At 41.3% G+C, this 27,517-nt stretch overlaps 1 protein-coding gene and 1 long non-coding RNA gene across 11 annotated transcripts in view; one reads left to right on the forward strand and one right to left on the reverse strand.

Annotated features, from left to right (window-relative positions):
* LOC128626109 (uncharacterized) lies at window positions 1–23,731 on the reverse strand. 3 transcript variants are annotated; one of them, XR_008390013.1, is made up of 4 exons: window positions 23,367–23,731; window positions 22,496–22,659; window positions 18,689–18,746; window positions 1–1,207 (listed from the first exon to the last, which is right to left on the reverse strand). It is a non-coding gene; the product is annotated as an uncharacterized LOC128626109 (long non-coding RNA). The 3 variants fall into 3 exon arrangements; XR_008390012.1 differs by having other exon boundaries at window positions 18,679–18,746; XR_008390011.1 differs by lacking the exon at window positions 1–1,207 and having other exon boundaries at window positions 18,174–18,746.
* Window positions 23,732–23,781: 50 nt separating this feature from the next.
* EDC3 (enhancer of mRNA decapping 3) overlaps window positions 23,782–27,517 on the forward strand; it is an 80,935-nt gene continuing 77,199 nt past the window's right edge. Inside the window, exons 1-3 of one of the 8 annotated variants that reach the window (XM_053656817.1) lie at window positions 23,785–23,910; window positions 24,657–24,717; window positions 25,229–25,335. The gene's annotated coding sequence lies outside the window, so the exon portion shown is untranslated. The other 7 variants (XM_053656819.1, XM_037134523.2, XM_037134524.2 and 4 more) reach the window with 7 other exon arrangements.

A 27,517-nucleotide genomic window follows, 5' to 3' on the forward strand; every position in this document is an offset into this window, starting at 1 on the left:
CTTATGAGGCCTCTGTTCCTGTCCAGGAGGAGCTGGGGACCTGTCTTAGAAGAGCACAGATGAGAGAGTCCTTTATTTAGGCATCAGGACCGGGTAGGGGGATGATAATTCAGTCACCTTGTGTTGGTCTCCTTTCTCTATGCCTTGTACTAATGTGTCTTTTAAAAAATATTTTTATGCAAGGAGCTTTTCATTTTAGCCTACATTGTACTTGCATGTTTGCACTTATCATATGTAAAAGCTTAACAATTTACTGAATATAGTAAATTCATACCCATGTATCCAGAAATGTGAGGAAACATCTTCCTGAGCTAAATAAAGATATTACGCAGAAATCCTACAGGTGGAGATCTTTTAATCTTGAATGAAGCCGTCACTTGTCTACATTCCCATCCTGCTCCCAATCTTGCATCTAGTTTCACTGTGGGAGGAGGAGAAGGAGAAGGATACAGTTAGGAGGTGAAGCGCTGCTCTCAGACAGCTCACAATATGGATGGGCGCACTGCCTTCTTCCCTCTCTAACTGATCACACATTGATGAACAGCATTCGCTGGACCAGGCACCGAGGAATGGGGGTATAAAGTGAATAAACATGGCCCCTGACTTAGGGAGCCTCCCAAGTGGTTTGGAGGAACTGACTCATAAACACATCATCCTACTCATTGTTATCAGGGTTCTACAAAGCAGATGCATATTGGAGGGTGAGGCCCAGAGCCTGGGTGGGTGTGGTGGGAAAGGTTACTGGGTCTTGGGGACAGCGGTGCAGAGCCTTCCTTGAAGGAAGAGAGGTAGTCTCTTTTGGATCCAACAAGGTAGGCTCTGGTCAGTGTAGAGAGAGAGAGGATCTCAGTTCAGAAATTGTGGTCTGTTCCTCACTAGTCATGCCTGGCTCAGGTTCTGCAGCCATCTTAGAACCTATGGCTAGTCATAGATGAAGAAGAAGGCCTTTGAGCAGCATGTGGCCCAGATTTTAACACTGAAAGCCCCTGTTCATCTGGGATGGCAGAGTGGTGGCAAATAGGGGGAGATGCTAGATTTATGTAGCCAGGAGCTGTTCTGGTTTGAGGGGTTGAGGGGAGATGTATCTTGGATATGAGTCCCAGCCCAGGTGTCTTCCAGAAGAACTGTGCAGTGGCCAGCAGGTGTTGTTCATGTGTGGCTTTCTGGCAGGGGTAGACAGCTCCCACTCACCAATGCATTCAGGCCCCTGCAGGAAACAAGCAGTTAGTTGTAGCAGGACTCTTTAGTAGGGGATGAGGAATTTGATGCCCAATCATTTTTGTACTGATTGATTTTTTTTTTACTTAAAAAATAACTTGCCCTGGCTGGGTGGTTCAGTTGATTGGAGCATTTTCCCATATACCAAAAGTTTTGGGGTTTGATTCTAGGTGGGGGGCACATATCTGGGTTGTGGGTTCGATCCCTGGTCCGAGTGTGTACGGGAGGCAACCAGTTTCTCTCTCACATCAATGTTTCTCTCTTTCACTTTCCCCCTTCCTAAGATCAATAAAAATATCCTTGAGTGAGAATTAAAAAATAGTAATAACTTGTCTCATATGCTGTTAACATAGATGATCCTGATAATATCTTGCTGAAAGAAGCCGGACATAAAAGGCCACATATTGTATGATTCCAGTTACATGAAATGTCTGAAACATGCAAATCCATAGGGACAGAAAGTCCCTCAGTGGTTGCCAGGGGGTAGGGGATGGGGGAGAGGAAGGTACAAGGGTGATAGGATATATTCTGGAATTAAATAATGTGATGATGGTATAACTTCTTTTAAAAAATTTTTATTTTTCAATTAGAGTTTACACTCAATATTATTTTGTTTTAGTTTCAGGTGTACAGCCTATATAACTTCTTTAATATACTAAAAACCACTGAATTGTTTAGTTGAAACTAATTAAGACAATAAAAATAACAAAATTTGTCAACCTTCTTTCCTAAAAAATAAGTGAGAGAGGAATGGGGGTCACATGCACAACAATTTCAGTGTTCTCAGTAGTCATGTTGGTAATCATAATTAGTATTTCTATTATGAGACTATAGTATAATATGGGCTAAAACAAATGAGTAATTAATAATGAGAATATTCTAATTCATAATCCCCTGTATCCTTAATAGCTAGGATTTTGGGTATAGAAGAAAAGAGATACAGATATAATACAAAAATTAAGTTAACAATTATATATGTCATATACATACATTATGTATATTTCTAAGTATTAGAAACAATGACCAACTCATAACAATGAGCACTCCCAATACCTCGATTGCCATACAGGGCTCCTTGGAGAAACACTGGTTCTCAGATTTGGGGAAGAAATGTAAAGGATGAGCCTGAAACAGTTACTTATATCACAGAGCAAAGACACCACAAGATGACCAGGAGTAGATTAAGCCATTCAGGAGTCTACTGAAAAGGCTCCAAATGGCCAAAGATAGAACAATCTGAGCATCATAATATTATTTCCATGTATTGAAATACATCAAATATGTCTGAGTCCGTGAGTTCATAAAGATATTAAAAAATTAACTGGTTACTGTCAAAGGAACTATCTTGAAAAGTGAAAAACCAAAGCCAAAATAAAGCATTTGTTCTATCTTTCCTACAAGAACTATAGAAAACCTATAGAAAATTAATAGTAGGTAAAAAGTATCTCTTAGTAAAAGTTTTACAATTAATAAATTAAAAACAAACAATAGAATTAGAATGTCCCTATTTTGCAGCCACCAATGAATTAATGGATCTGGGCATTGCACCCAACTGCTAACATAAAAACAGAGAAAGCCAGACATGGTTTCTGATGAAAGAATCCAGCACTACCTGCAATATTGCAAGGGACTGAACCACAGTCCAACCGAGTCTCTGGATCCAGCTGCCAATTTGCAATATACAGAGAATGAGGAAACATGCTGATTGGAAACATAAGTGTGCAAGCAATAAATTCAGACTTTGGGAGACTCTAGTCTAAGGCCTGTGTTCTTCAACAGATAACTGCAAGAAAAATAAAGGGAGGGAAACCTTGTACATAGGGAAGAGACTTAAAAGACATATCACAATTTAGAAAATGAATTACACACACGTGGTGATAAATCTATAAAGAACAAGTAAATTATTATAATAAGAGTCTGGAGAATGGGTACATTTTGTGGAAATGGGACACAGAATGGAACACTACCTTATTTGGGAAGCACTTTATCTGCCCTTCCATTCTAAATGATAGCTTTGCTGGACAGAGTAATCTTGAATGTAGGTCCTTGCCTTTCATGACTTGAAATACTTCTTTTTAGCCCCTTCTTGCCTGTAAGGTTTCTTTTGAGAAATCAGCTGACAGTCTGATGGGAATTCCTTTGTAGGTAACACTTTTCTCTTGTTGCTTTTAAGATGCTCTCCTTATCTTTCATCTTTGGTTATATAATAATGATGTGTCTTAGTGCGTTCCTCCTCAGGTCCAACTTCTTTGGGACTTTCTGAGCTTCCTGGCCCACCTGGAAGTCTACTTCCTTTGTCAGATTGGGGAAGTTTTCCTTCATTATGTTTTCAAATAAGTTTTCAATTTCTTGCTCTTTCTCTTCTGGCACCTCTATGATTTGGATATTGAAACATTTAAAGTTGTTCCAGAGGTTTCTAAGCATCTCCTCTTTTTTTTTTTTTTTTAATTCTTGTTTCTTCATCCTGTTCCAGGTGAATGCTTATTTCTTCCTTTTGTTCCAAATCGCTAATTTGAGTCCCAGTTTCCTTCCCGTCACTTTTGGTTCCCTGTTCATTTTCCTTTATTTCACTTTTCATAGGCTTCACTTCTTCCTTTATTTTGTGACAAACTCAACCTTTTCTGTGAGCATCCTGATTACCAGTGTTTTGAACTCTTCATCTGATAGGTTGGCTCTTTATGGCTTAGTTGTTTTTCTGGACTGTTGATCTGTTCTTTCATTTGGGCCATATTGCTTTGTCTTGGCTCACCTGTTATAATGGGCAGAGCCTTAGATATTCACCAGGGAGGGCCAACCCATGTCTCAGTGTTGTGCTTTGTGTGTGGGTGAGGAATCTGAGAGGGAACCATGCCACTTGCTATGCTCTTGGCTGACTTTCAGTCACTTCCCCCACTTCCCCCAAGTGATTAGGCCCTTCTGTTGTTGATTCCTGGATGGGTGGGCTTGAGTACATTCTAGGACCCTGTGGGTCTCTCCAAAGAACTCTCTTGTGAGGATGGGAGTGTCCCCTGCCTCTGAAACCTCCACAGGTTTTTACAGCCAGAGGATTTGAGGCTCTTTCCCCATGCTGTAACCCTGCATTATGTAGTCTGTCTCGCTCCCCAGTTGTTCCTCCCAGTTTATCTGCATGCAAATGTAGGACTGCCAGCCACAGCCTTGTCTGCCTGGTCCTCCAGTGGCTGCCTTGCCATGCGTACTCTCCACCCCAGCTGCCTGTCCCCACCCCTTCTACCAGTCTGGAAGAATGTTCCTTCTTTAACTCCTTGCTTGTTGGACTTCCATTCTGTTTGATTTTCTGGTTGTCCTGGTTGATTTTTGCTTTTAAATTGGTTGTTGTATTACTTTTGGTTGTGTGAGGAAGAGAAGCGTATCTACCTACTCTTCCATCTCGGCTGAAAAATTTGCTTCTTATGAAAGGAAAAGTAATAGGGATTTGTATGATTTATTTCCACATTTTATTTAACTTAAACTATTAAGAATTTTTTTGTTTCCCAAACACAGATGAAAATATACCTGACACATCAAAGGGAAGTTCAGTTTTGTTATTAATATAAGTATGTTTCAGGGTCTAAGTACATTTTTGAGAATAGACATTGTCATGTTGACCTGCAACAACCAAAACAATAGTCACACACAGATTAATGAACAATTTTTGTTTCAAGGTTTAAATACCATTTTCAATTGGGAACAGTTATTATAACATTTTGTGGTATTAATGAGTGACTAAATCTTTATAGATTAGTGTATATATATTATTCTCAACAGAGGATTCCACTTTCCTAAGTCTAGTACTGTTGGTTATTAAATTAAATTAACCAGAGCCAATTGGTCTTATCAGGCTCAAGTAATTTGTTGTTTCCTTACACTTGCCTAAAGGTTCCTGCTACAAGTTATAGATCACAAATTGAGTCTTCCAGAAGGAACATCAAAAAGACTCAATAACGCCCTGGCTGGTGTAGCTCAGTGGATTGAGCACGGGCCTGCGAACCAGACAATCGCGGTTCGATTCCCAGTCAGGGCACATGCCAGGGTTGCAGGCAGGTTCCCTGCAGGCCAGTTCCCAGCAAGGGACACACAAAAGGCAACCACACATTGATGTTTCTCTCCCTCTCCTCTTCCCTTCCCCTCTAAAGATAAATAAATAAAATCTTAAAAAAAAAAAGACTCAATAACCCACATAGACACTTGCCAGACTATACTCAGTGACCAAGTCAGGGTCTCCAGGACCATTTTAGTGCAGAGGCAGGGATACATGGAAGTAGACAGCTCAAACCAAAACTTTTAAAATCAAGATCATGATTAGAGCATTGTCTGATACTCCTAGGTTGTGGGTTAGATCCCCAGTCAGGGCACATACAGGAGTCAGCCAATGAATGCATGAACAAGTGGAACAACAAATCAAAGTTTCTCTCTCTCTCTCCCCCATCCTCTCTCTCTCTCTAAAAAAGAAAAATTAAAAAAAGATCATGCCTGTAAATAGGGCTACTAATTTACCTTCTAAATTGTTTGAACTATTTTTAATAATTAATTTTTGGAGAATTCAAGTTTTGGCCAAGATGGAGGTGTACGTAGAAATGCTTCATTTCCTTGTACAACCAAAAGGATAACAATCAATTTAAAAACAATAAACAACCAGAATTTCCAGAATAGCAAACTGCATGGAACTCTGACAACCAAGGAGTCAAAGAGATATTCATCAAGACCAGTGTGCCAAGACAAAGAAATATGGCCCAAATGAAAGAACAGATCAACACTCCAGAAAAAGAGGTAAGTGATGAGGAGATGGATGACCTATCTGATGCAGAGTTCAAAACACTGGTAATCAGGGTAATCAGGATGCTCACAGAATTGATTGAGCTCGGTCACAAAATGAAGGAAGAAATGAAGGCTACACAGAGTGAAATAAAATATACAGGAAACCAACAGTGACAGGAAGGAAACTGGGACTCAAATTAGCGATTTGGAACAAAAGGAAGAAATAAGCATCCAGTTGGAAAAGAATGGAGAAACAAGAATTCAAAAAAAAAACCGAGGAGATGCTTAGGAGCCTCTGGAACAACTTTAAATATTCCAACATCTGAATCATGGGAGTGCTGAAAGGAGAAGAGGAAGAGTAAGATACTGAAAACTTATTTGAAGGAAAACTTCCCCCATCTGGCACAGGGGAACAGACTTCCAGGAAGTCCAGGAAGCCCCAAGAGTCCCAAAGAAATTGGACCCAAGGACACGTCATAATTACATTACCTAAGATTAAAGATAAGGAGAGAATCTTAAAAGCAGCAAGAGGAAAGGAGACAGTTACCTATAAAGGAGTTCCCATCAGACTGTCAGCTGATTTCTCAAAAGAAACCTTGCAGGCAAGAAGGGGCCAGAAAGAAGTATTCAAAATCATGAAAGGCAAGGACCTACATCCAAGATTACTCTGTCCAGCAAAGCTTTCATTTAGAATGGAAGGGCAGATAAAGTGCTTCCCAGATAAGGTCAAATTAAAGGAGTTCATCATCACCAAGCCCTTACTTTATGAAATGTAAAAGGGACTTATCTAAGAAATAGAAGATAGTAAAAAACTACAAACAATAAGATGACAACAAACTCATAACTATCAACAACTGAACCTAAAAAAACAAAAACAAAAAGTAAGCAAATAACTAGAGCAGGAACAGAATCACAGAAATGAAGATCCCATGAAGGGTTATCTATGGGGAGGGAGAGGGGGAAAATGGGGGCGCAAGGTATAGGGAATAAGAAGCACAATTGGTAGACATAATATAGACAGGGGTAGGTTAAGAATAGTATGGGAAATACAGAAACCAAAGAACTTATATGTATAACCTATGGACATGAACTAAGGTGGGGGTATGCTGGAGGATGGGGGGTACAGGAGAGAGAGGTGATAAAGAGGAAAAATCGGGACAACTATAATAGCATAATCAATAAAATATACTTAAATTTTTAAAAAAAGTTTTTCTGACCATCCTAATTTTAGGACTGATTCTTTATATAGACATTGCTCATGTTTTAGATTCAGTAACTACCACGGGAAACTTAATTTGTTGGATTTATCATTTATCTCCAAGAATACTAATGTGATCTCTTCTATTAAAGTATTTTATTAAAAATACCACCAGCTAAAATTGTGATAAGGCTCATTTATGGAAATTAATTTGTTTATAATTGGTCCACAATTAATAATTTTAGTAAAGAAAAAGATATATGGGCTGATTATACTGAGGAATAATCTAGTTCTGATAGTTCAAAAATATTTTAGATATATAGCTTGTGTTAAGATATCTCTTGTAAATATGACATAAATACCTGTTATAAATGTTCATAGGTTTTTGTAAAGCTATGTAATATAAAATATTGCTGATTGGGCCACATCACATGAAATACCAAAAACACTTTCACACTCAACTAATCAATCAAGAAATCTTTGTGCTGGCAGTGTTACCTGACAGGGAATGGCCCAGAGAGGGTCTGCCTCAGGCCAGCCTGTAGTGTGTGGGTTCTTGAGTGCATGTAGGAAAAATTTCACAACATGAGTCCAGGTGATTTTGAGAGTATGTTCATTAAAGCTGGGAAGAGTGAAAAAAGGAAGACCTTAGGGTAGGGAGGGTAGAAGAAGTAATGGAGCAAACATAGTAGGTGCTCTGCTTTGGCTCCAGAGAGATGTTATAAGAAAGGAGTGAGCCAAGGAGGGGCTGCTGTTACCTCCCTGGGAAGTGAAGGTCACAGAGACAGAAGTGAGATAAGGTGGGGCTTCTTTTAGCTCACTGAAAAGTGAGAGAAAAAGGGAGTCATGGAAACAGGAACAAGGAGTAAGCCCTGGTGGGGCTGCTGCTGCCAACTGCTTCTCTGGCTGCAAGTCTCCTGGGGACTCAGAGTCTAGGAGGAAGTAAAAAGTTCATGCCAAGGAAGGGGCATGAGTGAGCTCTAGAGTGAGCCTGCAGAGTCTTTGTCCTGAGGGCTTTTTATCTTTTTTCTGCTGGTGAGAATCTTAGGGGATGGTGTCAGCAGAATATGCATCAGCTTTCCAGGTGCATTTTAAATATGCTGATGCATCAAAATGAGCACATAGAGGAGTTTGGGAATATTCTTTGGTCTGCTATGTTTTACTTTTATCTTGGGTCTGACTGGTTTTTAATGTTTTTTTTTTGGGGGGGGCGGGTGTTGTTGTTATTTATTCCCTTGACTTCATCTTTCCCTGGGTGTAGCTGGCACAAATGGCATTTATTGTGTCTCTGTTCTATTTTCCCAGACCAGGGAGATTTAAGATATGTATTCTCTGGTTTGGGAGGAGAGGTATGAACCATTCTCTCTCAAGTGTTGTTGTGTAAAAGCAGAAGACTGTAATGGCAGGGAAAATGCAACCCACCCTACCATACTTTTGACATTGTGTCTGTAAGTGCTGATTTTGACTAATATATAGTTCAGAATAGCATGTTTGTATAGGAATCCTAGGAACTAACGGCTCAAAAGATACACACTCTGGCCTTCAAGCATCCCATTTATGGAAGATTTGCTGACCTTCGACCATGGAGTTAGGATGGCGTGAAGCCAGGATGACTAAACCAGGACGATGCACTCTGGACCATCACTTGCCTTATTGGAATGGACAGTGCTAGTTTGCATGTTGAGACTTTTCAACTCCTTTCCTTGATCTCTTTGTTCTGTCTTCCACTCCCTCCTTATAAAACCTCTGCCTCCATGAAGATATGGAGATGGACTTTGAGACATGAGTCCACCATCTTCCCAGGAGATGGGCTTTGTGACACGAATGCCCTACCTTCCAGATGGCCAGCATCTGCATAAAACCACTTTCCTCTTGAGTACTGGCTATTATAGTGACAGGCAGTCAGACCTGCTTTCAGTAACGCTTGGTTAGGGCAGATAAGGTCATGCAATTCACCAGCTGGCTGTAAGTTGCTCGAACTGTTTGGCCTTATTTAATTTTCATGTCTCAGTTTCCCTATTCCACTTGCTCAGGAATTTTTCTAGTTTTTTACTATCCTGTCACAGCAGGACTAACTACACTCTTTTGTTACTAAATATGTCACTTAGAACGTATTTTGTTATATTAGTTCCCAGACATTTAAGAAATACAAATTTAACAAAATTATAGATTGTGCTTTTGTGTTTATTTGAAAGGAATATTGCTATACAATGGGTACCTTAAAGGAAGTGAGGAGCCTGAAATTTAGGAATGTATTTTATGCCACTCTTGGATTTTAATATTTCCCACTTTCTGACAGTATCTTTAATGAATTAATCTACTCTAAGTGATATACCTGTTTAAGTACAGATCATCTACGAGGAGCCAAAAAATTTACTTTCCCACTCTTTGTGAGTGCATTTGCTCCTTGATTTAGTATTTCTGCATTTGAACACTATATTACAATTTTTTCTTCCTATGGCAGTCATGAGGTTAAATTATAGAATAAGACTTGGTTACTTGTTGGCTGAATAGGGTGTTATCTGTTCATTAGCAAATACCTCCTCTTGTATATTTGGATAAATATTTCTGCTCAAGTAGACAGTCCTCACACAAAATATAAAAATGAACTACTTGGTGTTCAAAATTACTCTTTTGGAACCAATTCTCATGGTTAGACCTTGGAAGACCTTGAATTATGGTTTAGAGGTGCTTTTCAAATCCTACTTACAGTTCTAATTGGCATCTTTACATCAGTCATCTGATGCCAGAACTCCAGAGTTTCAAAACTACTGTCCAGCCACTATGAGGAAAACCACTTCATCTAAGGACATCACAGAGAAGGAAAATGGATCAACTATGTTATCAAATCTATTTGAACACCTGATGATCAATTGGACACAGAGAAGGAATACACACAGCTGTGAAGATCTAGGAACATAAGTCAGAATTTTGTGGTCTCATTTAGATTAAAAAAAAAAATCAAAGGGGAGTCCTAATCCATGTGGCTCAGTTGGTTGGGTGTCATCCCACAAAGGGAAAGATTGCTGGTTCGATTCCTGGTCAGGGTAAATGCCTGGATTGCAGGCTTAGTTTCCAGGTGTGGGTGTGTGAGAGGCAGCCGATCAATGTTTCAATTGCACATTGATGTTTCTCTCCCTCTAGTTCTCCATTTCTTTCCCTCTTTCTAAAAATAAACAAAATCTTTAAAATTTTTTATTTAAAAAATAGAATCAAAGGGGATATTTTAAAAAGAACAAAAAAAAGTGTTGCTTCCAAGGTTAGTGCTGAAAAATATTGTTCTTTTAAATCATAAGACCCTGAGATTTTGCTGAGATTTCTACTAAAAAAAATTAATAAAGTTGGAAGAATCACACTATCAGATTTCAACACTTATCATGAAGCTACAATAATCAAAGCAGTCTGGCACTGGAATAAGGACAGACATTTAGGTTAATGGAATATAACACAGAGTGCAGAAATAAATCCATATACGATATCTGTCTGGAAAACATCCAGCCATTGTTAATGAAATGAGAATGGTTTGTGCAACACTGATGTAAACTGGCAGCCACAGAGAGTGGATTGGAATGTGCATGTGTGAACAATGACTTCACTGTACTAGTCAGTGGGGCTGGTAAAGCCATTGAGTGAGCATGTCTACTGTGTGGCTGTCACATTCAAAATGACTGAGAGTGTAGAGCAATGAATCTGCATCAGATTTTGCATTAAGCTTGAACATTCCTCCACAGAAATATGATTCACAAGCCTTCCAGGGACATGTGAGTGCAGTGCAAATACAAGTATGGCACAAACACTTCAAAGATGATCAAGAAGAAGACAGCAAAATCTCAGCAAGATTAAGACCATGTTAACTGTGTTTTTTGATTGGGAAGGTATTGTCCATTACAAGTTTGTTCCTCCCAGCCAAACAATTATTAAGGAGTACTACCTTAATATTCTTTGTCGGCTGAGACACATTAAAGGACAAAAATGGCCAGATATGGGCAACTGGTGATTGGCAGCTTCATCACAACAATGCACCCACTCATGCATCATGTCACACGCAGAGTTTTTTTGAGAAACATCAAACTACTGAGGTGACTTAGTCCCCCTATGGCCCAGATTTGGCACCCTGCAACTTCTGGCTTTTCCTAAAACTAAAATCACCTTAGAAAGGGAAGAGATTCATACCATTGATGAGATTCAGGAAAATACGATGGGGCACCTGATGGCGATTTTAACAAGGATGTTGCAGTGTTTTGAGGAGCAGAAGAGATGCTGCAAGAAGTGTGTGAAGTCGCAAGGTGCCTACTTTGAAGGGGACAGAGGCATCATTGTCCTGTGTACAATGTTTATTGTATCTTATATTTTCTTCAAGAAATGTCTCTGTTTTTTATAGTACATGGCTGGATACTTTTTGAACAGGCCTCATATATATGGTCAATGGAATTTCAATGAGAGTCCATGACCATTCAGTGGGGAAAGAATAGTCTCTTCAACAAATGGTACTTTGTATTCACATGTAAAAGGAGAATTTGGATTCTTACCTTACACCATTTACAAAAATTAACTTAAAATGGGTCAAAGACCTAAATATATGGGCTAAAACCATAAAGCTCTTAAAAAACACAGAAACACAGAAATAGAAGACTATTATTCAGAATACATGAAGAACTTTTACAACTCAACAACTAAAAGACAAACAACCCAATTAATAAATCAACAAAGGACTTGAATAGCTGTTTCTCCAAAGAAGATATAAAAATAGCCAAAAAAACATTAAAAGGTACTCAATATCATTGTTCATTCAAGAAAATACAAACTAAAACCAGAATGAAATATCACTTTACATTAACTAAAATAATAATAATTTTTAAAGAAAAATAAAAAGTGTTGGGGAGGATAGAAGTAAATTGCAACCCTTATACATTGCTAATAAGAACATAAAATAGTGTAACCAGTGAAGAGAAACAATTGGTTGGTTCCTCAGTGACTTAAACATAGGATTACCACATGACTTAACAATGACATGCCTAAATCTGTACATGGATGTTCACAGTGGTGTCATTCATAACAGCCAAAAGATGAAAACAGCCCAAATGTCCATCATCTGACAAACAGATAAACAATGGAGTATGATTCAGCCATAAAAAGAAATGAAGTAATGGTCTATGCCAAAACATGTATGAACCTGGAAAACATTACAAGTAAAAGAAGCCAGACTCAAAAGGCCATTTACTGTACAATTTCACTTATATGAAATTTTCAGAGTCAGCAAGTCTATTGAGACAAAAAGTAGATTAGTGATTGACAGGCTAATGGAGAAGGAGGAATGGGAATGGGTATGGAGTTTCCTTTCAGGATGATGAAATGTTCTGGAATTAGACAGTGGTAATAGTTGTGCAACATGGTGAATGTACTAAATGTTGCTAGTAGTAAATTTTATGTTATGCATATTTTACGGTAGGAAATCAATTTCTCAAAATGTAAAGAAAAGCCTCATATCAGGGAGTAGGTGGTCAGAATGAACCATCTTTGCAGAATGTTGAAGTTTCTCGGCTTTGGTGTAAGGCCAATCAGAATTTTCCCCTGTACCTGTCAGAGCAATTCCGAATCTTTCCCTGCTTCTGTATAGCCAATCAAAATCTTCTGCATTTACTCAGTGTAAAGTCTGCCCGACCTGCTCAAGCACTGCCAGGAAAAACTGTTGCTGAATGAATATAGGGCTCCCTTCCCTGGAAAGTTTGGTACCTTCAGTTTTGTCTTTCCATTGATGTTATCAAAAGTTCAAAAGTAGCTCTTCTACCTACTTACTATATGATCCTTAGTAAGTGACTTAAGGTCCAGAAGTCCACGTTTTCTCAACCATAAAATGAGGTATACTTCCTACCTGTCCTCAGAATGTATGCTGGATATGATATGGTAAAGTTGGTGAGGCCACAGGAGGAAATAAGAATGAAGCTTGGAAGAAAGAAGTTTATTATATTCGTAGGTCCCAGAGAGGGGTCACTGCATGCCATGCAGGACCGCAGGGGATATGCCAGGTTTTGGTCAGGTGGCAGAAGACAGCAGCAAGCAAAAAGCCTAGGCCAGAGCCTCTATTTTGGTCCCCATGGAAAAGGCAAGGCAGGGCAAGTCAACATCTTAGGACCGGGCAGTTTGATTAATTCTCACAGGCTTTGGCACAGGGGCGTCTCTAGTTTCCTAGTACCTGATCCTGGGGTGCTTTAAGGAAGGAGAAACATTTGCTTGGTGAGTGAGAGTTGGGTAAAGAGATGGTGAGGAGGGGTCATAGACTCTGGATTGGTTGGTTTGTATATGAAAAATATGCTTTAGTTCACATTCTTTGCTCTCTGTAGGTGAGGCCCTGGGAAGGACAGTCCTTCCCAGGGCTCATAAATGCCAGAGCATCAGGAATACAGAAAATACAGTTAATGTCATCAATCAGTGGATGCCGAGTAGGTACAGAATCTAAGGAAACACAGAACAACTGGCTCTGTACCTATGTGGCAGCGTTTTAAGGGAAATTTGGAGTGATGATCATAGTGGCTTTTAGAGACTAGGACACAAGTTGTCCTAAGCAGCCTAGAAAACATTTTATTATGAGAATAAGAAAGGAGAAACACAAGTAGAAGTATAAGGATTTCTTGTAGGCGGACCATAACTAAGTGTCCCATTATCATAGCCTTAGCCAAGAAAACAGATCTGAAAACATGGAGTCTGTAACATCATCTTGGTGGAATTGTTGAGTGTTAGAAATATGGTCCGTTAAAGGTGGCAGGTCTAGCGGCTATATTGTTGGAGGATATGAACTGATAAGTTAGCAAAATGTACATAAAGATTAGTGGTATTGTTTAAGCAGAGGAAGGAGTGGTTGTGATGGTTTTGGCCAAAAATACAAGGCAGAATATTGTGGGGGAAAGCTAAAAGGAGTAGTAGAAGGTGGCACTGGGGTCACGGCACTGACTGACATGAGGCAGGTGCCTCCTGGAAAAATCTATTAATGTTTTAGAATGGCACAGATAATAGTAACCTCTATCAGATTTCGGATTTACTTCTCACTTTTCCCAGCACTCCTCTTGCAGGGGAAACATCAGCTATCTCAGGATACGACACAAAGGTAGTGGTAGAGGAGAACGAGGGAGCATGAAGATGTGCAACTTGCAATCTTTACCTCTGTTTGTGTGATGGGAAATGCACAGGTCCTGGTGAGGAAAATCTGGAGTCTCTGCGTCCACGCAAAACCTTACGCCTGTCTGGGAACCTGAAAGGAGGCGTGAAGCTGGCATTCCTGTTTCAAGCCCTAGGACCAGAGGATGAAGTGGCAACTCTGTGGCAGCATCTGAAAAGGCCGATTGCTGCTGATCCGGTTTCACTCGAGTATCCCAGTAGGGAAAGGGGAGGGGGGACACAATGGCTTAGTGGCTGGAGTTGGGAGGGGCTTCACGTCTGAGGCAAGGATGCTGCTACGCCAGCGACAAATTGTCCGTCTCTCCTCCTCTTGGCCAGTCTTTCTGAACAGGCAACACACCCTCCCCTATTACCCAGCACAGGGATATTACTGGGCCATAAAAAGGAATGGAGTACTGGTATTTACTGCAACATGGATGCCTTGGAAACATGCTGAGTGGAAGAAGCCAGTCCCAGCCCTGACCAGTGTGCAATTCAGCTGGTTGAGCATCAACGCTCTCGATCAAGGTTTCTCTCACACATTGACGTTTTTCTCCCTTTTTCCCTGCCTTCCCCTCTCTCTAAAAATAAATAAAACAAAATCTTTGAAAGAAGCCAGTCGCAAAAGACCAAATCTTATTTGATTCCATTTATATGAAATGTCTAGAATAGGCAAATCTAGAGTGATCGATCCCATATCCATTAAGCAGTCCTGTCCCCCTACCCCCTCCCCCAAACCCATGGTAACGTCTAACTTACTTTCTGTCTCCACGTTTATGCATTCTTTTTTTGTTGGACATTTAGGTTGTTTCTACCTTTGGCCACTGGAAATAGTGCTTCTATGAACATTCTTACACAAAATTTTGTTTGAGCATATGTTTTTAATTTTCTTGGGTATATATCTGGAAGTGGCATTATTGGGTCATTTGGGAATCCGATGTTTAACTTTTTGAGGCACTAACAAATTGTTTTCCACAGTGCTGCACCATTTTACATTCCTACCAGCAATGCATGAGGATTCCAATTTCTCCACATCTTTGCCAACATATATTTTCCGTTTTTTAAAAAATTATAGTTAGGACTTCCAGGCAAGATGGAGGTGTAGGTGGAAACACTGTACCTCCTTGAACAACCAAATTTAAGGACAACAAAGATTTAGAAACAAAAACACAACCAAAACAGACAGAAAACTAAACTGTACCAAAGTCCAACAACAACAAACCATTCATCCAGCCCGGTGAGAGGGGTAGAGTTGGCGGCAGGGGGAGTGGGGTCTCAGCAGGACAAGGCGGTGGTTAGTGGACCAAACAGGCCTGAGAGGAAAACCCAGTAGGGCTCGAAAGGCAGCTGCCTGACCGCAGACACACATGGGTTTGTGCACAGATAAATCAGGCGGGTTTAAAAACGGTCAGTGAGAAGGACAGCGCAACCCAGACCCCAGTGACAGGAAATAAAGACTAAATGCACCGACTGAAAAAACTTTTGGGGATTGAGGTGCTGGGAGGGGCTCCCAGCCTCACAGGAGAGTTTGGTGGGGAGATCCACAGTGTCCTAGAACGTACACAAGCCCACCCACCCGGGAACCAGCACCAGAAGGGCCCAATTTGCTTGTGGGAAGCGGCAAAAGGGACCGAAATCGAAGAGAGAGCCCAACAAACTCTACTGCTCCCTCTCTGACCCTGCCCCCACATACAGCATCACAACCCAGTCACTTGGGTTACCCTGCCCTGGTGAACACCTAACGCTCCGCCCCTCATTACACAACAGGCACAACCAGACCAAAAAAAAAAGAAAAGAAAAAGGCTCAGCCCTGGCTGGGGTAGCTTCAGTGGATTGAGCGTGGGCCTGTGAACCAAACAACCGCAGTTCGATTCCTAGCCAGGGCGCATGCCTGGGTTGCAGGCCAGTTCCCAACAGGGGACGCACGAGAGGCAACCATACACTGATATTTCTCTCCCTCTCTCCTTCCCTTCCCCTCTAAAGATAAATAAATAAAACCTTTAAAAAAATGGCTCAAACAGAAGAACAGGTCAAAGCTCCAGAAATAATACAACTAGCAACCAAGAGAGAGTCAACCTATCAGATGCACAGTTCAAAATACTGATAATCAGGATGCTCACAGAATTGGTTGAATCTGGTTGAAAATTAGATGAAAAAAAATGAAGGCTAAACTAAGTGAAATGAAGGAAAATGCACAGGGAACCAATAGTGATGGAAAGGAAACTGGGACTCAAATGAAGGGAGTGGACCAGAAGGAAGAAAGAAACAACCAAACAGAAAAGAGTGAAAAAGCAACAATTCAAAAAAATGAGGAGAGGCTTAGGAACCTCCAGGACATCTTTAAATGTTCCAACATCTGAATTATAGGGGTACCAGAAGGGGAAGAGGAACAGCAACAAGTGGAAAACTTATTTGAACCAATAATAAAGGAGAACTTCCCCAATCTGGCAAAGGAAATAGACGTCCAGGAAGCTCAGAGAGTCCCAAAGAAGTTGGACCCAAGGAGGAACACACCAAGGCACATCATAATTACATTAGCCAAGATAAAAATGAAGGAGAGAATCCTAGAGGCAGCAAGAGACAAGGAGACAGTAGCCTACAAAGGAGTTCCCATCAGATAGACTGTCAGCTCAAAAGAGACCTTACAGGCAAGAAGGGGCTGGAAAAAGTATTCCAAGTCATGAAAAACAAGGACCTACATCCAAGACTGCTCTATCCAGCAAAGCTTTCATTTAGAATGGAAGGACAGATAAAGCGCTTCTCAGATAAGGTCAAGTTCAAGGAGTTCGTCATCACCAAACCCTTATTATATGAAATGTTAAAAGGACTTATTAAAAAAAAAGATAAAAAACATATACAGTAAAATGACAGCACATTCACAGTTATTAATAACCACACCCAAAACAAAAACAAAAGCAACATACCCAAACAACTAGAACAGGAACAGAACCACAGAAATGGAGATCACATGGAAGGTTAGCAACAGGACAGTGGGAGGAGGAGAGGAGGGGAAATGGTACAGAGAATAAGTAGCATAGATGATAGGTAGAAAATAGACAGGGGGGAGGGTAAGAATAGTATGGAAAATGTAGAAGGTAAGGAAGTTGTAACACATGGACATGAACTAAAGGGGGGGAATGTGGGTGGGAGGGTGGAGGAGAGTGAAGGGGGGGAAATGGGACAACTGTAATACCATAATCAATAAGATATATTTAAAAAAAGAATTGATAATGATGAAATAAAAAAAAAGAAACTCTTGCCTAATCAAAGGTTATTATTTTTTCTTTCATAATTGAGATTTCATTGGTTGTTCTGAGGATAAATACACAGACATTTCAATTTTCACCTCTTAAAAAAAAGCACTTACAATTCAGATGGGATGAAGTTGAATCCTTTCCTTCTTAAAAATGTTTCCAGAGCTGCTAAAAACGTGCATTTACAAAACAGTTAATAAAAATATTCCTCTGGATTGTACAAGAAGGGAGACAGGGACCACATAAGACATGATATATGACTAATCAGATATGTCTTCCTTCTCTCCTGCTTCATTGGAGGTTGGATTCTCCTGATTTTCAGTTTCTCCATTTTCTGTAGGTACATCTTTAGTTTCTGGGTTGGTCACTTTGATCAGTTTTTCCTTTGCTTCCGTTTTTCATTTGTGCTTTTTGTCTGTGGATTTATCCTTTCCTGATGCCTTCCTGAGCTTTGTTTCCACTTTTGAAGGAGCAGGTTTAGCTGATAACCTTGTTAATCTCCTTTTGGGATCCTCCTTGGGGCGGGGGGGTTCTGCTCTGCCTCAGCAGAGCAGAACTTCTTGGGCACCATGGAGAAGAGGTGGGCACTAGCCAAGCTGCCTGTGGCCTCAGCCCACTGAGAGCCTTCCCAAACAGGGCTGCCTGGCCACTGCTGCTTCTTCTGGTGCTGTTGCCAGAGCTGCTGGGACCCACCAAGGTTATTATTCTTTTAATCCTAAGGTTTCTTTCAGTTCTGCCATTCTGGAACTCCGTTATGTGTACTGTCAGGTCAAGGACTGTGGATTAGTTCTGTACTGTTCTTGACCTAAGAATTTGTTTAATTCTCTAATGGTCGATGTCCTCGTTAGAGACCGTTGGTGTGGCCTGCAGTACATGAAAGTAGAAGCAAGTTTTGTTTAAAAGACACCCCCTTCCACATGTTGGGAGAGGTAAGGACCCACTTACCTACAGTGGTTCCCAGAAACTTGACTCAAGGGTCAGGTAAGGTCCATCCAATTCAGATAACTGTCTATAACTACCAATTCCTGGTGGGGTTCTCTAACTTGGGAGTTTATGAAAGCTTAAGGGCAATTTCGGGAAATTCTGTCACTAAACTGTTACCTTATTTTACCTGGCTCTGCAGCTGTTGCCATACTTCTTACCCATACTTTTCGGACCATAAGATGCACCTAGGTTTTAAAGGAGGAAAAAAGGAAAATTTTTGAAGCAAAAAATGTGGTAAAATATTTAATAACATAAATAACAGTAATTCACCAATGTAAATGTAAAGCTACATTCGGACTATAAGGCGCACCCTCATTTTCCTTCCAAATTGCCGGGGCGGGGCGGGGGGAGTGTGTCTTATAGTCTAAAAAATACGGTGCCTTCTTGATGTTGTCTGTACTCACTGCTTCCACTTGCTGACCTCCCATTGTCTCCTCAATCCACACACATTTGATTTCTGACCCCATCACTCCACTATTAAATTCCTGTCAAAATCAGCAGGGACATTCTAGTTGCCAAGCCTAATGCATATATATCTTGAGTTCTTTGTAGCATTAGTATGTTGACTAATCTCTTAAAATTCTCTTCTTCCTGGGTCTCTGGCATCACCAACTGCTCAATTTTCTTATTTTCCTAGCTGCTGCTTCTCAGTTTTCTTAGAATCATTCTCTTCCGCTGCATATTCCTTAAATGTCCTCTCCTTGGCCTTTGACTCTTCTCATGCTACATGCTATTCCAGAACCACATCATCCACTTTTGGACTTTAATCAGCCTAGTTATTGATGACCTCTAAATCTCATATCTCTCTCCTGAGCTTCAGATCCGCGTATCCAGTTTCCCACCAGACGCCCAATAGTAGGCCCATTTGTAACACGAGCTCGGCCAGGGCAAGAGAACACATGGAGATCCTTGACCTGTTCGCCTTTTCTTACTACCCCTATTCTACTTTATACTGTGAGGGGCTTCTCAGGTCCACATGTGGTCTGAATTTCCAAGCTCCATCCACATGCCTCCTAAACAGACACTTTTTTGGCCAGTCCCTGGGCTTAGGATTGTTGCACAATGGCAGTAAGGTTCATTCTCAGGAGGAAAGACCTGGGGCAGAGGCTCATTTATGGGCTGAAAGTAGACCCATGCCACTGCAGAGGGAATGTGGGAACCTTAGGAAGAAGAAACGGAGGTCTGAAAAAGGGGGTGTGAGCTCTGGGCAGTCATGTCCCCCTAGCCCACAGAGAAAGGCTTGGCTTGAGGAGAAACAGAGCGGGGGCCATCCAAAGTATGGGGCCTAGTGCAACGCCCTCAATTTTCCAAATCTAAGGATTTTAACTGCTCCCCTAAGTACCTTAAACTCACGTAGGCAGACCTGAATTTATCATCTACCTCCTTTTCCTCCTCTATTACTGCCTACCTACAACCTCTTCATTTTCTTTGTTCCATAACTAAGCAAATAGCACCACCAAACAGTCTTTTGCTTTAGCTGTAAACCTGGGAGTTGATCCTATCTCCTAAACATCTTTATAATGTCTGTCTTCACCTCACAACCATACTTGCAATACCGTAGTTTGGATTGTCATTGTTTGTCATCTGATCTCACTCCTACCATAAGCAGTTTCTTGCTTAAAACTCTTCATTTGTTTCCCATTGCCCTTGGGATAAATCCAAGCTCCTTAGGGCACAGAAAACCCTTTGGGATCTGCCTCCTGCTCAGCACTCTGTCATTGTACATATATGCTCTATCCAGTTGAGCTTGTATTTCCATGAATGGGCCATAATTTTTTTATTTTTTATTTTATTTTGCTTTTGAATAGGCCACACTTATCCACATTTCCATGGTTATCTATGTACCTCTCCCTTTACTGGAATGACCTTTTTTGCCTAATTAATTTTATCTAACTCATCCATTTTCATCCTCTGCACCTCAGCCAAAGGTCATATCCAGAAAACCCTGTACTCCCCTGTTACTACCCGCTTCCTCCACTTCCTTGTAAGGGCCTCTCTTACATGCTCACATTGTACTCTCTGCTTTTGTATCATGGTAGTTGTAATTCTTTGTCTTTCCCTCTGGAATGTGAGCACCTTGAAGGCAGGAGCTCTATCTTCATCCCTGTCCCAGTACCCGGTACAGAACAGGACACCTGGAAGGCAGACCCTCTATAAATGCTTACTGAATGAATCAAAGAACTATGAAACGAACATTCTACTTATACATACTTTTAAAAAATACTGTTTTATGTAATTAATAAGCAATTTATATGCTACAATTACTACAAGGTAGAGGAGTTATGAAACCAGTTTCTAGTTTTTGCTGAAAATACCTTAAATATGTGTGACCACCAAAAGTGCCTCTGGTGTAGTGAGCCTGGTTTTCTCCTCTCCCAAGCTCTGTGGAGCCTTTTCTGGATGTCAAGATCTTGTGTCCTAGGACTGTCATATGATAATGGCAGAGCATTATGGTGACTTATGCCCTTTCTCCACCTTACTTTTAAGTAATTTTTAAACAAGTGCTGATTGTATTGCTATTAGAAGGCTTTGTTTTCCTTTAATACCTCCTGTAAGGTGCTGGCCTTCTGCCCCATTTATTAAACTGGGAATTTTCTCACTTTGTGGGGCACTTGAGCTTGCTAATGGCATCTGAAATATCAGGACACTAAGAAGTGTCCTGATCTGTGTCTCTAAGTCCTGAATTCTTCCCTTTTGTATTCTTCACCATGCTGAGGTGACTGGAGGACTGCTGTCAATTTCCTTTCCTCATGGGTGGGAGTGGGAAGTAACCCTGATTGGGATCCAAGTTGTTAAAATGGATTTCCCCACTGATTGCCACTGCACATGAAATCATAATTTTTCAATAGCCTTGATACACTTTTCTGTATAAACAACCCATGTTCATTCCGAATGGCCTACTGTTTTTGGTGAAGTAGAAGTAACTTTTTCTAGAGCAGCGGGTAAACGGAACGCTCCTGCAAAGCTCCATTTCAGAACCCTTTTAAACAACTGTTGTGACAATTTAGAAGTATATACACCTGCCGCTCAACACAAAAGATGTGTTCTGAGAAATACACTTGTAGGCATCATTGTGCGAACATTATAGAGTACACACCTAAATTGTAAATCCTATACTACACACCTACATTATATGGCGTACCACCATTGTATTTGTGGTCTATTGTTGACTGAAATGTTATGTGGCTCAGGACATAGTAAAGAGTGAAAATCTTCACCCACTCTTATACTCCCATGCCGGGCCCTTCCCCCAGTAGCTACAATACAGTTTAGAGGGTATCTCTCCTGCCAGACCATTCTCCATGCATTTACATATGCTGATTGTTCGTTTGTTTTGGGAACATCACATAATGTAGCTTGTTTTCATAAAAATGAGACTGTAATATACATATTATTCTGTGACCTTCTGGTTTTTTGTCTTTTTTCCAGGTCAGTAGCTATTCATCAACTTTTAGTACCTGCATATCTTTCTACTGCTGATTGATTAACTGCTTAAAGCTCCCAAAGTGAGCTAACTTTATCACACCAGGAAGGCTACTACTTCTGGTTTTGTTGAGAGTAGGTCTTAGCCAGTTAGCTGTTTTGTTTTTTATCCCAAGTACACTTTGAAGTCTATGAATCTCTTTCTTTTACTTTCCTTTCTAGTTATGCTTACTTATTTTTAGTTATAGTTCGCTGTCTCAGTTTACTATTATAATAGTCATTGTTAAATTTTATTCCAGAGTGCCTCACACAGGTGCCATAAACAAACACCACTACACTTTCAGTGAATGTTAAACTTCTCCCTGGCTGCCACTTAGCTCCTGGTGTTCCTATTGCAACGATTTCATTCCTAATATTATTTGGGCCATATTAACATACCAAGTGAGGCTGCATTGACCTCGATAAAGCTGGACATTGGCTAGTTACTTATGTTTAAGTATTTGTTACTCACCCTGGCTGGTGTGGGTCAGTGGACTGAGGTCCAGTCTGCAAACTGAAAGGTCACCAGTTTGATTCCTGGTCAGGGCGAATGCCTGGGTTGTCGGCCAGGTCCCCAGCTGGGGGCTTGTGAGACAACCAACAGATGTTTCTCTTTCTCCCTCCCTTCCCCTGTCTCTGAAAAATAAATAAATTTAAAAGAACATATATGTTACTAAAAAAGTCTTTTTAAAAATTATGGTGGCTTTTGAACATACACAACAGTATAATACGGCCCTATATACTATCACCCAGCCCCAACAACCATCAACCACGTTCAGGTACACATTATCTCATTTAATTTCATGGCAACTTTGTTAGTTATTATTTCCAGTTCATCTGGAATTGCAAAGCTTATTTGTAATAAATTCAACTCAGGATTCAATCCTGCATCCGATACACCAGTAGATCCCAATTTTGGGGTGTGATCAGAACCGACTGGAAGGAACCTTTAACATAATAGATGCCAGGCCCCCTCCAGACTTACTAACAGTGAATCTCTGGTGTTACGGGCTGGAAGGAGAGTCCCTGAAAAGTGGAAATCTTACAAAGTTCCTCTATGGGTCGCAAAGAGCCAGGTTTGGACCCACTGCCCTACTCTATGCTGTCTGCTCAAGCTGTGGTTCTCAAACCAGGTGTCAGGCATCACAATGACCTCAGCTCTTTAAGCTCTAAAATTCCTCATTACGTTCAGCGTTGGCCCTAAACACCTGCGTTTTTCAAAAAATCAAGACTACCAACACAAAAACGCCACAGGAAAGTGAGTGGCATTTTCTCGTGTAACGATTACTGGGGTGGGGTGGGGGGAGGAGCGGGCAGTTAAGCATACACTGGTTGACACTAACCCCGAAAGAAGCCTAAGGTGATGAACTCTGAAGATCAATTACGAAGGGAGCTCCCTGTGTCCTTTACTCCCCTCTCGGGGCTTACACATTGCGTCCCACGGCTGCGACTGACCAAGAATGGCCCACATCACCACTCTTCGTAAGGGATACTGGAGGATAAGCCAGAGTGTGCCGTCAAGACTGCAAGACAGAGCGTGGTCCCCCGACACCCAGACTCCGACTAGGACTCCAGCCTACGTGAGTAGGCGGAGCAAGCGACACCGCAGCCCAGGTGCGTCTCTGGAAGGCTTCAGGCCCCGCTCCGACGGGTCCCCAAACTCTCAAATTTCCCGGGCGCCCTGTCTCTTAATTGCCCGCCCTGTGGTTTCCAGGGCGTCGCGCAGGAAGTGACCTCATGACGGTGGCGTGGAGACGCGAGGCTCTTCCGGTGGCCGCGGCAGTGGGGTGGGTGTGGAGCAAACAGCCCCTCAATTTCTGGGTTTCCTCTTGTCTCCGGGCCGACTCGCTTGGTGTGCTGAAGAGGCGCAGGCCCGACGACTTGGAGGTGGGAGGAAGGGGCGGCGGCTGGTTTGTGGGCGCTCGTGGGAGGGGGCTTCTGGCGTTGCCAGGCGGCTCTGCTTCTAAGCTTGAAGATTCCAGGCCTCGTAGACCCTTATAGAGGCGGCGCACGCTGGGGGCCACAGTGGGCACGCAGAGAGCCAGGTACTAGGATTGTCTCGGGGGCGTGGTTTGAGGTGGGAGTACAAGGGCCGCGGGATTCCGAACAGTCTGGGAAAGGGGTGAGAAGTTCGGCTTTAAGCAGCTTAGGCTCTTGGTTTAGACTTGTTGATGGCCGCTGCAACTTGCCTGCTCATTGCTTCATACCTCAGTTTCCTTTTGTAGAGTAGGGTGGCAGGGGAGAGCGTTAGTGCCACATCCATGACTGATAGCTTGAGGACAGAGATGTAGAGATGAACTGGGTTTTAGAAGGGCAGAGTGGCTGAGAAAGTAATGATACCTACCAGGGCCCAGCTTTTACTGAGTCCTGGAAACTTCCCCTTTATTCTCCCTGCTGTTGGTGTAAGGCTAAGCTTCTTATCAATACTTTTTGTGTGATATTGATTTACCTTATCAATAACTAACTTGTTGAAGTGATTAAAGTGTCTTGCTTTGTGAGCAAAGTTCTCACCTGCTTGGTCAGTTGGTTGTCAATAAATCTCCCAATTGCAGAGCTAGCTGGAATCCTAACAGTACTCTTCCATGGTAACAGATGAGGAACTGGAGACCCTGATTGGTTTTTCTGTTTCCTAGCCACAGACTAAAGTGATTTTATTCTGTTGCCTGTCCATATTGGTCTTAAGTCCATCAAAATGTAAGTAACTGTCTTCTGAGCAGATCTGTATTTCAACTGAAAACTCTAATGGGTTCTAGTTTTTTTCCTTTTTTTTATTGATTTTTTTTTTTAATTTTAGAAAGAGGAAGGGTGGGGGAGAGAGAAAGAAACAGAGAGAAACATCATTTGTTGTTCCACCTATCCATGCATTCATTGGTCGATTCCTGTATGTTCCCTGACCAAGGATTGAACCTGCAACTTGGGTGTGTGGGGGTGACCCTTAAACCATCTGAGCTCCAGTCTTTTTTTTATGAGTAGCAGATTAGGTGTACTGAGCACAAAATTGGTATTTGTTGGTTTTTGTGTATGAAGCGAAGATGGTTACAAATAACAACTTTTTGATTACAAAGAATTTTTTGGTGGAGCTGTGGGACTAAGAAAGTGTCTCTCAGACTTTTTTGACCTTTGACTACATCATGACTCTCTGTACCCCCTAAATGCATAAAGTTCGCGTGCATGAACACACATGACACAGGTTTACTCTCTGCAGATGATGCCCTTTGACATTGTTTCAGTAAAAGAAAAAAAGTAGAAGACCTGGCTGGTGTAGCTCAGTGGATTGAACACGGGCCTGCGAACCAAAAGATCTGTCTGATGGTAAAAGATTCCCCATCAGGGCACATGCCTGGGTTGCAGGCCAGTTCCCAGCAGGGAATGCACCAGAAGCAAGCATACATTGATATTTCTCTCCTTCTCTCCTTTTCTTCCCTTCTAAAGATAAAAAAAATAATAAAATAGAAAAGTAGATTGCAACTCACTAAATTGACTGCTAAAGACCTGTAATTTGGCCCTAGCTGGCATAGCTCAGTGGATTGAGTGCGGGCTGCAAACCAAAGGGTTGCAGGTTTGATTCCCAGTCAGGGCACATGCCTGGGTTGTGGGCCAGGTCCCCAGTGGGGGCCACATGAGAGGCAACCACATATTGATGTTTCTCTCTCTATCTTTCTCCTTCCCCTCTCTAAAAATAAATAAAAATCTTTAAAAAAAAGACCTATAATTTGAAAACCAATGGACTAGAAAATGTTTAAGATTGTTATGATTCGTGAGGTTCTGTAATTAATTCAAAGTGGAAAATGTGTCATTTTTCTGTTTTTCTTAGAGTAGCAGGGTTAATAGAGTTATTTTTTATTATTATTATTTTTTATTGTTCAAGTACTATTGTCTCCATTTTCCCTCCACCACTACCCCCCTGCCACCATCCAACCCATTCCCACCTCTCACCCCAGATTCTACCCGCCTTTCCCCTTTTTCCCATTATCCATCCCCCCTCCCCTCTGGTTACTGTGTCTATTTCAATGTTTCTGGTTATATTTTGCCTGCTTGTTTGTTTTGTTGATATGTTCCACTAATAGGTGAGATCATATGGTATTTGTCTTTTACTGCCTGGCTTGTTTCACTTAGCATAATGCTCTCCAGATCCATCTATGCTGTCGAGAAGGGTAGGAGCTCCTTTGTTCTTTCCGCTGTGTAGTATTCCATTGTATAAATGTACCACAAGGTTTTTTTGTTTGTTTTTGTTTTTAAGATTTTATTTAGAGAGAGGGGAAGGGAGGGAGAAAGAGGGAGAGACATATCAATGTGTGGATTGCCTTTCATGCGCCACCCACTGGGGACCTGGCATGCAACCCAATCATGTGTCCTGACTGGGAATCAAACTGGCCACCCCCAAGCCACTGGCCAGTGCTCAATCCACTGAGCTACACCAACCAGGGCTCTACCATGGGTTTTTATTCACTCATTTACTGATGGGCACTTAGGTTGCTTCCAGTGCTTGGATATTGTAAATTGTGCTGCTATGAACATTGGGTGCATAGGTCTTTTGAATTGGTGTTTCTGTATTCTTAGGGTTAATCCCAGCAGTGGACTTGCCAGGTAAAAAGGCTGTCCCATTTTTAGTTTTCTGAGGAAATTCCATACTGTTTTCCACAGTGGCTGCACCAGTCTGCATTCTCACCAACAGTGCACTAGGGTTCCCTTTTCTCCACATCCTCACCAGCACTTGTTTGTTGATTTGTTTATGATGGCCATTCTGACTGGTGTGAAGTAGTATCTCACTGTGGTTTGAATGTGCATCTCTCTGATGGCTAGTGATGCTGAGCATCCTTTCATATGTCTCTGGGCCCTTTCTATGTCCTCCTTGGAGTACTGCCTGTTCAGGTCCTTTGCCCATTTTTAAATTGGGTTGTCTGTCTTCTTGGAGTAGAGTCATGTGAATTCTTTATATATTGTGGAGATCAAACTCTTATCTGAGGTATTGTTTGCAAATATATTTTGCCAATGGTATTTTGCCATTCCATATGATTGGTTCCCTTTTCATTTTAATGCTGTCTTCTTTAGCTGTGCAGAAGCTTTTTAATTTGATGAAGTCCCATTTGTTTATTCCTTCCTTTATGTCTCTTGCTCTAGGGGACGTATGGGTGAAAATATTGCTGTGTGGAATGTCTGAGATTTTCTAGAATTCTTATAAATTCAGCAGATCAACAGGACAGGATATCCAAATTGGTAGCTCAAAGTAATTGTATATGGTATCCATGGTGATAGTGTCAATTTTAGCAAGGTATTTTTGTTAAGTCTTATGATGGCCCTGTGGGTAATATGGGGGTTTTTGCCAGATTGTGGTAAAAGTAGATGGAATCATGATTTTAAATAGCTGTGTCTGGAGGGGTTTGATTTATGGACACAATACTGCTGGGATTCTGAGTTGAGGCTGTCACTTTGTTTATACACAGCATGTCTTTGAAGCTTTACCTGAAAGGTGTACTTAGCAAGTTTGTGACCT

Source organism: Artibeus jamaicensis, unplaced genomic scaffold, assembly GCF_021234435.1.
Source record: "Artibeus jamaicensis isolate MK-2021 breed Jamaican fruit bat unplaced genomic scaffold, CSHL_Jam_final scaffold_286, whole genome shotgun sequence".
NCBI lineage: Eukaryota > Metazoa > Chordata > Mammalia > Chiroptera > Phyllostomidae > Artibeus > Artibeus jamaicensis.